Consider the following 12,210-nt stretch of genomic DNA (forward strand, 5'->3'; position numbering starts at 1 on the left):
TGTGTGTGTGTGTGCGTGTGTGTATCTGCCTTTGTGGTATTACATCAGTCAACATCAAAAACAGAGAGAAAGAGAGCAAGAGACTACTAAGCCATTTTCCTTATAGTAGATAAAGCCGCGGTGTCCTACCTAGTGGATAGAAGTAAAAATCCCATTCATTTCCTCCTTAGAGAAATTGGTTTTAGTGATATTGTATAAACCTTTCAAGACAGACCTACTGTGAGCTCCAAGGTTGTTAATATGCCTCTGTAGCGGTCTGAAAATATATCACGGTGCTTCATCATGGGATTAGTAGTTCATTCATTGATAAGGACACAGTCTTCTACCTTTGTCTACTTTCGAATTTCAAATATTTTATTTTTGCTGTAAATCTTACAGTCGGTTTGGTTTCAGGCTCAGAGCTCTTGTGTGTGGAGAAGTGATTTCAGGTTTTGCACAAATGTCATGTTTTTCTTATGAGGTCTGGTTGAAAAATGGCCCTTTTGATTCTATGGTTTAGAATTTTTATATACAGTATCTTACAAAAGTGAGTACACCTCTCACATTTCAGCGACCATTTTAGTATATCTTCTGAAGGGACAATACTATAGAAATGCAACTTTGATATATTTTAGAGTAGTCAATGTGCAGCTTGTATAGCAGTATATATTTACTGTCCTCTGAAAATAACTCAACATACAGCCATTATTGTCAAAATAGCTGGCAACAAAAGTGAGAACACCCTAAGTGAACTTGTCCAAAGTGTCAATATATTGTGTTAGCACCATTGTTATCTGGCACTGCCTTAATCATCCTGGACATGGAATTGACCAGAGCTGCACAGTAGAGGGCTGCATTGGGATTGGGACCCGCCGGGTCCCGCGGGACCCAACGCAAATCTCGCGGGAGCGGGCGGGAATGGGCGGCTAAAAACAAGCACTGCGGGATCGGGTCATCGGGATGCTCAGCGCGCTTTGCGTTAGTGAGGAAAAAAGTCTTGCACTTACTTCGTTTTCAGGATACGGAGGTATTCCAATAAGGTAAAGTGCAACTCCATTCATTGGACAGCTTAACTTGTTTTGCAGGAGGATTTCGAGAGGGGGTTTCGGGAAAACCTGTCCAGTTTTCTTCCGTCCATTTGCCTTTTTCCCGTTGTTTGGGCTGCCTCGCAGTGCCCTCCCTCTTCTGATGCAAATCCGTTCTGTACTTCTAACGGCCTGTCTACGGCACAACGCGCTGGGTTAGTCTGTGTGTTGTAATGAGTGGCGCGGCGCTCCCTCCTCTGGCTGCATACGGCGATTACGTGAAAAAAAGTACTTGAAGTCGGTAGCCTAAGCGTTTTAGATGTCCCCGATAGCCCGGGCTACTATTCCCTACCAGTTTGTCAAAATACATGCAGGCCAGGGAAAGAAACAAACATGAATTTCTTTAATAACAGCAATTCAAATACGTTTTTTTCCCTGTGGGACGGGAGAAGAGGCAAAATCAATGCATTTCTATTATCTTGCGGGAATAATTTCTTAGAGTTTTTGTGGGTGCGGGCGGGAGTGGACATACATATTGCGGGAGCGGGCGGGAGTGTAACACACACGTTGCGGGAGCGGGCGGTAATGGTCAGAAATTCGGCGGGCGCGGGCGGGAGCGGGATGAAGAAAACAGTCCCGCGCAGGGCTCTACTGCACAGGTTGTTGCTGGGATCCTCTTCCACTCCTCACAAAGCTGCTGGAGAATGCCCCATAGGTGCTTTATAGGTTTCTAGAGACATACTTGGCCACCCCTTCACCTTCAGCTTCCTCAGCAAGGCAGTTGTTATCTTGGTGGTGTGTTTGGGATTGTTACCATGTTGGAAAACTGCCGTTCGGCCTAGTTTCTGGAGGCATCATGTTATGCTTCAGAATGTACCGTTCATAATGAAATCCATGTTACCCTCAATGAACTGCAGCTCCCCAGTACCAGCAGCACTCATGCTTGACTGTAGGCAAGACACCTCACCAGGGCATCGCCACAAATGCTGGACACCATCTGAGCCAAACAAGTTTATCTTATAGTCTCATCAGACCACAGGACATGGTTTCAGTAATTCATGCTCTTGGACAGGTTGTCTTCAGCAAACTGTTTGTGGGCTTTCTTTTGAGCCAGCTTCAGATGAGGCTTCCTTCTGGGACGACGCCTATGCAAACCGACTTGTTGCAGTGTGCGGCGTATGGTCTGAGCACTGACAAGCTGACCTTCTACTTCTGCAACCTCTAAAGCAATGCTGACAGCACTCATGCATCTGTTTTTTGAAGCTAGGTTCTGCACGTGACCCACAGAACGAGTGTCAACTTTGTTGATCGACCCTAGCAGGGCCTTTTCCGAATGGAACCCATTTTGGAAAACCTCTGTATGACCCTGACCACTGTAGTGTAACTTAGTTTCAGGGTGTTACTGAACCTGTAATAGCCTTGGCCATCTTTTTGGAGAGCAACAATTCTAATTCTCAAATCCTCAGAGAGTTCTTTGCCATGAGATGCCATGTTGAACATCTGGTGGTTAGTATGAGAGAACTGTACTTAAAGCACCTAATTTTAACTGCTCTAATACAAGATACACAACTTTGTATGGTCCTGTCAAGCAGACAAAAACATAAACATGATGAATAGGACATGTGGCTTTGCATGGTTAAACAACATACTGCTGTTATCACTTAGGGTGTACTCACTTTTGTTGTCAGCTATTTTGACAATAATGGCTGTGTGTTGAATTATTTTCAGGGCACACTAAATCTATACTGCTATACAAGCTGCACATTGATTACTCTAAAATATATCCAAGTTTCATTTCTATAGTATTGTCCCTTGAGGGGATATAATAAAATGGTTGCTAAAATTTGAGGGGTGTACTCACTTTTGTGAGATACTGTATATATGTTGGTTAAAGACGAAAAAGGGTTTAAGCATAAAAACGATTGTGATACAAGTGTAATACTGCTTTAAATTGTTGTTGTTTTTCCAAAAAATATTACAAAAATTTCTGTTTAATTTAATTGCATTGCATTGTGATTTTGAGCAGAACCCACACAAATCACCCAGGGTCCAGTGGACATGGAAATCATTGTTGGGGAGAGCATTGTACTGCCCTGCCAGATCTCCTGTGACCCTGCCCTGGATGTCTCATTCTCCTGGGCCTTCAATGGACAGCTCCTCAATAAACTGGACCAACATTATGAGCATGTGGGTGGGGTAAGTCACATTTTTTTCTTTCCATATTCTCTCTGTCTATATTCCGCTTTATATTGTTTAAAGATTTCAACAAATACCTAGCATTTCAACTTCACCAAACAGTTTCTTCACCCTTGTGCTGTACTGATTATCCTTTGCCTAAATTGGTGTTTCCAGTCAAAAGTGGTCAGGCCTTTTTAAAATTGCATCTAAATCTCTCATTATTCTATGTTATCACTAAACCTTTTTGTCAGTTTGATTGAGTTTTGGGAACTGATTGATTGTAGCCCTCATTAATCTGTGCTTATGCAAAAATAATTTTGGCAATGCTCAGTGAAAACTGGCAAGGTTCATAAGCTTAAATCAATAAGGCCTGCAATCAGTCAGTTTTAAAAGGACATTCAAAAAACTGTGCTAATTGAAAGAAAACAAGTTGATAAAAGATTGAAAACAATATTTGGAAGAAGAAACTTATTGTAACTTTTTGTAGGCCAGTCATTTTTGATCGAGAACACAAGTTACAAGTGTAACAAGGTGCCAAATCATTGGAAGCCTGTTTTTGCCACTGAATAAAATTAAAAAAAGGTAATTCTGACTTTTTAGCTCACAATTTTGACTTTTTTTTTTAGTTATATATCTCACAAATCTAACTTTCTAACTCACAATTGCGAGTTTATATCACACAATTCTGAAAAAAAACCCCGTCAGAATTGACTGTTTATCTTGCAATTCAGACTTATTTTTTCGCATTTACTTTATTTCTCAGAAGTGCAAGTTTATATCTCACAATTCTGACTTTACTTCTCAAAATTGCAAGCTTATATCCGCAATTCTGACTTTATAACTCGCAATTGCAAGTTTAGAATCATGCAATTTGGAGAAAAAAAGTCAGAATTACCTGTTAATATCTCGCAATTCTGATATTATTTCTCAGAATTGTGACTTTATTTCTCAGAAGTACGAGTTTATTTCCCGCAATTCTGACTTATTTTTTAGAATTGATTTTATTTCTTAGAATTTAAGGTTTTTATCTCACAATTCTGATTTTATTTCTCACAATTGCAAGCTTATATCCGTAGTTCTGACTTTATAACTCGCAATAGCGAGTTTATAATCATGCAATTCGGAGAAAAAAAGGTCAGAATTGCCTGTTAATATCTCGCAATTCTGATATTATTTCTCAGAATTGTGACTTTATTTCTTTAACCTGCAGTTCTGAGAAAAAAAATCAGAACAATTCTTGACCTAAATCTTCTGTTTAATCTTTTTATCCGTTTGATTTCTTTCAGTTAGCTCTTTTTTTCTTTTTGTAGTTCTAAGAAAATGTCAGAATTGCAAGATACAAACACGTAGTTCTGAAAAAAAAGGTTAATAATTTTAAGTTTGTCTCGCAATTCTGTCTTCACAACTTACAGTTGTGAGTTTATATCTCACAAATCTAACTTTATAACTCACAATTGCGAGTTTAAATTACACAATTCTGGAAAAAAGTTAGTATTGACTTGTTTGACAATTCTGACTTATTTTTTATAATTTACTTGATTTCACAGAAGTGCAAGTTTATATCTAACAAATCTGTCTTTATTTCTCACAATTGTGAGCTTATATCCGCAATTCTGACTTTATAACTCGCAATTGCGAGTTTATGTCTCACAAATCTAACTTTATAACTCACAATTACGAGTTTATATCACACAATTCGGAAAAAACGTCAGAATTGACTGTTTATCTTGCAATTCTGACTTATTTTTTAGCATTTGCTTTATTTCACAGAAGTGCAAGTTTATATCTCACAATTCTGACTTTATTTCTCAAAATTGTGAGCTTATATCTGCAATTCTGACTTTATAACTCAGTTTATAATCATGCAATTCGAAGAAAAAAGGTCAGAATTGCCTGTTAATATCTCGCAATTCTGATATTATTTCTCCGAATTGTGACTTTATTTCTCAAAAGTGCAAGTTTATATTCCGCAATTCGGATTTTATAACTCACAATTGTGAGTTTATATCACACAATTTTCAGAAAAAAATAAGAATTACGAGATGTAAACTCGCAATTGTGAGAAAAAAAGTCAGATTTGTGAGATTACCTTTTTTTATTCAGTGGTGGAAACGTCTAGGTTACGAAGGTAACCCTCGTTCCCTGAAGGAGGGAACGGAGACGTTACATGGGGAATCGCTTGCGAGTCCAATCGTCTCTGAGCCTTATTCAAAAGGCCAATGAAAATTGGCGAGTGGCATTTGCATGCTAAGCCACGCCCTGTACATACGGGTATATAAGATGGCGGCATGCAGCCAGTCAGTCAGGTTTTTGCTGAAGAGCCGGATTGAGCCGGCGTCAGCGCGACGCCAGGGTTGTGGCAGGGGATGTAACGTCTCCGTTCCCTCCTTCAGGGAACGAGGGTTACCTTCGTAACCTAGACGTTCCCCTTCAGTCGTTTCACTACGACGTTACATGGGAACAGACCCTATGGAACAGGCCACGACCCTGACGCCGCGTTACGCACAACCCCACGTGCTGACAGGCGGACGTGTCAGCAGATGAAGACTGTAACGTAACCTTCCCAACGCCCTGGGGGCCAGTAAAGGGGGCCCCGCAAGGATGCCAGATGTACTGAAGCATGGGTTGGGGGGCGGAGCACATGAGATCTTCACATGTGGAAATAAGAATAATTCAATATATCCATAAAGGCTTTTAGGGATACACGAGGGAAACAGCGGTCTCCTCCGCTGGATAAATAAAAAAATAAGCCACAGCCTGCGGGCGAAGGAGACCCAGGCAGGATCACAGTCAGGGACTACTCCGCATCTAGGCCTGACTGTGGGGCACGGAGGACCCAGGGTTCACCGGAGGGAACATTCTGGGAAATGGCGCACGGATCCACGTGGGAATGGCGCAGCAAGCCGACACCAGCCGACACGGCCTCTACGCGAAGGTTGTAGAACCTAGCGAAGGTATTAGGTGTCGCCCAGCCCGCAGCCCTACAGATGTCTGCTAGTGAGGCGCCATGAGCCAACGCATAGGATGAGGCAACACTCCTAGTGGAGTGGGCATGAACACCTAAGGGGCATGGCACTCCCTGATATAAGTAGGACAGGGAGATGGCTTCTACCACCCAATGGGCCAACCTCTGTTTGGAGACAGCATTCCCTTTCTGCTGACCTCCGAAGCAGACAAAGAGCTGCTCGGTGCGTCTGAAGTGCCGAGTACGATCTACGTAAATACGCAGAGCACGAACAGGGCAGAGCAGCGCAGAAGCTGGGTCTGCCTCCTCCGGGGGCAGAGCTTGCAGGTTCACCACCTGATCGCGGAAGGGCGTGGTGGGAACCTTGGGCACATAACCGGGCCGGGGTCTCGAGATGATGTGAGAATCTCCGGGCCCGAACTCAAGGCACGTTTCGTTGACAGAGAAGGCTTGTAGGTCCCCTACCCTCTTGATGGAGGCCAGAGCAGTAAGGAGCGCTGTCTTAAAAGACAGAAATTTCAGCTCAACTGACGCAAGTGGCTCGAATGGGGCTTCCCGTAGGCCACGGAGGGCGACGGAGAGATCCCAAGAGGGTATGAGGTGCGGTCTGGGAGGATTAAGTCTCCTGGCACCTCTAAGGAACCTCACGACCAGTGGGTGCTTACCCAGGGATGTTCCATCCACTGCATCGTGATACGCTGCAATAGCAGCAACGTACACTTTGAGAGTCGAAGGGGACAGCCTGCGCTCCAACTTCTCTTGCAGGAAGGAAAGCACTACTGCAATCGTGCATCTCTGTGGGTCCTCACCTCGAGAGGAACACCAGTCAACGAACAGACCCCACCTCAGAGCGTAAGCCTGCCTCATAGAGGGGGCTCGGGACTGAGTGATGGTGTCTATCACGGCCTGGGGAAGGCCGGCGAGGTCTGACGTGTCCCGTCCAGGAGCCAGACATGCAGGTTCCACAGGTCGGGGCGCGGATGCCAAATTGTGCCCATCCCCTGAGAAAGAAGGTCTTTCCTCAAGGGGATCTTCCAGGGAGGGGCTGCCGCGAGGGAAATGAGTTCTGGGAACCAGGTCCGGGTGGGCCAATATGGCGCAACCAGCAACACCTTCTCCTCATCCTCCCTGATCTTGCACAGGGTCTGTGCAAGGAGACTCAATGGGGGAAAGGTGTACTTGAGCCCCGGAGGCCAGCTGTGTGCCAGGGCATCTCTGCCGAGGGAAGCCTGGGTCAGAGAGAAAAAGAGCTGGCAGTGGGAGGTTTCGGGGGAGGCGAACAGATCTATCTGAGCCTGGCCGAAACGACTCCAAATCAGCTGGACTGACTCGGGGTGGAGTCGCCATTCTCCAGGGTGGGTGGACTGCCGTGAGAGCTGATCCGCTGCACGGTTGAGTTCCCCTGGAATGTGAATGGCACGTAGCGATTTCAGCCACATTTGACTCCAGAGGAGCAGACGGCGGGCGAGTTGTGACATATGAGGTGAGCGAAGGCCGCCCTGGCAATTGATATTTGCCACTGTCGCGGTGCTGTCGGTGGGAACAAGCACATGCTTTTGACGCAACGTCAATCGGAAGCGACGAAGGGCCAGAAGCACAGTCAACAACTCGAGGCAATTGATGTGCCACTGCAGCTGAGGTCCTGCCCAGGAGCCTGAGGCTGCTTGCCCATTGCATACAGCACCCCAACCCATGGTGGAGGCATCCGTGTACACCACGACATGCCTGGAGACCTGCCCCAAGGGAACTCCGGCCCGAAGGAAAACAGTGTCTGACCACGGGCTGAAAAGGCGGCGACACTGCGGGGAAACGCCAATCCGAAGTGTGCCATGGTGCCATGCCCGTCTCGGGACTCGATCGTGTAACCAGCGCTGAAGCGGTCTCATATGAAGCAAGCCCAGCGGCGTAACCGCGGCCGCAGCTGCCATATGCCCCAGGAGCCTCTGAAAGGTTTTGAGAGGGACCGCTGTCTTGTGTCTGAATAAGTCCAGACATCTCAGCACTGACTGCGCGCGCTCGTTTGTGAGGCGGGCTGTCATGTTGATCGAGTCCAGCTCCACACCGAGAAAAGAGATCCTCTGCACTGGGGAGAGTTTGCTCTTCTCTCAGTTGACCTGAAGGCCGAGATGGCTGAGGTGCCGAAGCACCAGGTCCCTCTGTTCGCACAACAGCTCTTGAGAGGGGGCTACGAGAAGCCAGTCGTCGAGATAGTTTTGAATGCGACAGCCCGTCTGCCAAAGAGGGGTCAGGGCTGCCTCCGCGACTTTCGTGAAGACGCGGGGAGAGAGGGACAGGCCAAATGGGAGAACTTTGTACTGATACGCTCGACCTTCGAAGGCAAACCGAAGGAAGGGTCTGTGACGAGGAAGGATCGAGACGTGAAAGTACGCGTCCTTCAGGTCGATGGCTGCAAACCAATCCTGGGGACGAATGCAGGTTAGCATGCGCTTCGTCGTGAGCATTCAGAGCTCTGAGATCCAGGATGGGTCTTAACCCACCGCTCTTTTTGGGCACGATGAAGTAGGGACTGTAGAACCCTGACTTCATCTCGGCTGGAGGGACTGGCTCGATTGCGTCCTTCGCCAGTAGGACTGCAACCTCCGCACGCAGGACAGCGGCATGCTTGTCTGAACGGACAGTAGTGAAATGGACACCTCTGTACCTGGGCGGACGCCTGGCGAACTGAATCGCATAACCGAGACGTACCGTCCATATCAACCACCGCGAGGGGTTGGGAAGCTGAAGCCAAGCTTCAAACAGGCTCGCTAGCGGTATCAAGAGAACGTTGACCGACGTGACCGCGGTGGGGCAGCCTGGAAGGGGGGGGGGGGGGGACTGTCCCTAGAGAACACAAGGTTCTGGGGGAGAGTCTGGCTGCGAGAAGCAACGCTTACCTTCTTCCCTGGTTCCCGCGCTGGCGATACTGCTCCGGCCACTCGACGGGACCACGCCGAGGTGCAGACGGCCGCTGGGCTTTGGGGGCCGGCGGCACGTTCTGCACAGTAACCCGTAAGTCCCCCTGGTGCCTCGCCACGGCGGCCGAAAAGCATTGACGGCTTAATGACGAGCCGCGGGGCACCGAGGGGAGCCGTCTCGCAAAAGAACGGCGGATTTTGAGCGTGATCATGGTCATGCGTTCGCAGTGAACGCACGAACCATCCGTGAACGCTGCCTAAGCATGCTCTAAGCCCAGGCATGTGAGGCAGTGTTCATGTCCGTCCTCAGAGGTGAGGAAACTGCCGCATCCAGCAGCGCACGGCCGGAAGACCATTCTGAAAAGAACGTTTTACACAGCCGTGAGAAATTGCTCTTTTAGTCCCGGTCTGCCCAGGGAGGAACCGCGGCACTTCTGTGCACTCAGGGGGGCTCGCTCGCTGGAGCGCAGGAAGCTTCTTGATGGCCGTGAAAACGGCCGCCCGCAGGATACCGCTGACGGCTGCCAAAACACTCTTTTAGTTGGAAACAACTCTTTCAGATGGCAGCACATCAGCGGAGAAGAGCTCTGGAGCAGGAACGTGAAGTTATATTTTAAGCAGAGATTGGAAGGCTCGAGCAGAACGGCTCTGAAGCAAATATCTGACTGACTGGCTGCATGCCGCCATCTTATATACACGTATGTACGGGGCGTGGCTTAGCATGCAAATGCCACTCGCCAATTTTCATTGGCCTTTTGAATAAGGCTAGAGACGATTGGACTCACAAGCGATTCCCCATGTAACGTCGTAGTGAAACGACTGAAGGGGAAGGGGCTTCCATACAAACCCCCCAAAGAACTACAAAAAAGTATGTTGCAAATTGCAAATATGACAGTTGTTGTGGACTAATTTAATTTAATTAAAATGAAAACTAAAATCATACTGGATGTCAGTGCAAATGGTTTTAAACAGATTTATAAAAAAAAATACTGTTCATTTCTTTGTGTAAACCCTTTCTAACAAAGAAAAATACTGAATGTACCTTTAATGTCTAGGGTACTGTTCAGCTCTTACACACTGTAAAATCCAATAGTTTACCTTACTTAGATATAATTAGTTATCTTTACTTAGTTGCTATACTTACTAGGTTGTATTAAGTTACAGCTACTTTCAATGCAAGTAAAACAATTTACTTACTGCTTTGAGTGACGCTTACTTAAAATATTCAAGTAGCCACAAAGGAACCAATGACATTAATAAACTAGTGAGAAGCAGCAGTGCACTAATATGTTGCTAATTTGCAAAATAAAAAAGAAGAGGAAAATAAAAGTTTTTGAGGTGTGTCAATAGTTAATCTGCAGTTATTTTTCACAAGTTACATTCACTAATTTCCCAACATCATCTTGAATGTTGTTTTTAATACAGCTGAAATATTTGAAAGAACATCACATAACCTGACTTCATAAATTGATGTTGATTTTCATAAAATGTTGTTTTTTTACCTACCTTTATAGTGATTAATGTTCCCTTTGCTTGGGCACATGGAACTTTGTTTATTTTATTGTAATTTTGTTCCTATTGATGCAGCTGTGCAACATGGAATCATAATATTTGATTCCTACAGTTCTTTTTTAGTTGCTAGAACTCTCATGTAAGTAAACTATACTAACTAAGCATTTGTCAGTACAACATATTATTTCTATTTCACTTTACCTAGTTTTTTTAAGGCAATCGGTTTGCATTCTTTTTTTAAGTAAGCCCAACTAATTCGATTTTACAGTGCAGCGAATTAATTTATTATACTCATTATACTCAACAAATGTCAGATTCTGAAGGAACAGATCCTGTAGTTTACTGTATAATGCTATTATGCTCTGAGTCAGGCCTACTGTTGAAATGTGGAAGTCTTGGCAGGGATCAATTCATCATTCTCTTTTTGAGGTTTTTAGCTGTTTCTTCCATTGCTTAGCAGCCCACTATACGTTCACTTGGAGCTCATTTCCCTCCTCTTCACAGAATAAAAATCAATCCATCAAAGTTTTTGCCTTCAAGGATCTCAAGAGTAATATCCTCATATGGCTTTTGAACGGTCAGAACTCACATCTCAGATTGCTTTTCTCTGGGATGTAATGACGCCTTTCTAGAAATAGTAATGACTCTAAAGACTGAGAGAATGCCCTAATGAGGACTGACTGGTCAATATTGGATGTGGATGGCTCAGCTGAGCAATCCTTAAACAGATTCATTAATCACCACCCCCAAAGCCATCAAAAAGATGATTTCTTTTTCAGATACGCTTGCATATTTTAGACAATTAAATGAGTTTGTTTTCTGTGGAAAAAGCAACTTCGCAATAAAATCGTTTTTGACTTTTATATAATTATGGTAATTCCAATGACAAAATCTGAACAGAAAATAGGAAGGTTTTCAACATTTAGGACACACACATAGGAAACGCTCTCATCTTCATTTAAGCCAGTGATTCTTATCAGTAATTATATTCCAGTTCTTATGAATTCTCCAAAGCCACCCGTCTTGTAGGATTATCAGCATGAAGTTCACAGCTTGGATGAATTCATTTCCATAATGAAACTAAATTTGTAGCCTAATGTCCTTACTGCTGAAATCGCAGATTTACCTCTTGTTTGCCAACCACAATCTCACCCTCAGATAAGAGCATACATCTTATCTCATGTCATTTAATTGATTTGAAATCTAAGCGCTTTTTATTAAATTAGCGAAGCTGTCCGTGCCAAAGACTTCAGTGCTGCACAGACAATATCAACATCCCAGCAAATCAGTGTCCATAAACAATAGCAATAAAGGATCCATTCTAATAAACTGAAGATTTTTGACAGATGGGTGAATAAAATAAGAATTAAATGCACTTAGTAATAGCGCTATTTATTTGCATCTGCCGTCTGTATGGTGTTAGCATCTTATTCACTAAGAGAATTATGCAAATCAGGTAGCAACAAAAATGCACCCTTAAAAGTGATGCTGGATGTGAACTAGGTGTTTTTTTTATAAATCATTTAACACACCAAGCTAATTTTATGCTGTCATGCCATACCATATGCTCACCAAGGCTGCATTTTTTAATCAAAAATGCTGTAAAAATATTAAATATTATTATAATTTAAAACAG

General features: G+C 44.6%; 1 pseudogene; it reads left to right on the forward strand.

Annotated features, from left to right (window-relative positions):
* The window catches only part of LOC141291468 (contactin-3-like), a 54,212-nt pseudogene that overhangs the window by 17,321 nt on the left and 24,681 nt on the right, over positions 1-12,210 (forward strand).

The sequence above is a fragment of the Garra rufa genome, chromosome 18 (assembly GCF_049309525.1).
Source record: "Garra rufa chromosome 18, GarRuf1.0, whole genome shotgun sequence".
NCBI classification, from domain to species: Eukaryota; Metazoa; Chordata; class Actinopteri; order Cypriniformes; family Cyprinidae; genus Garra; species Garra rufa.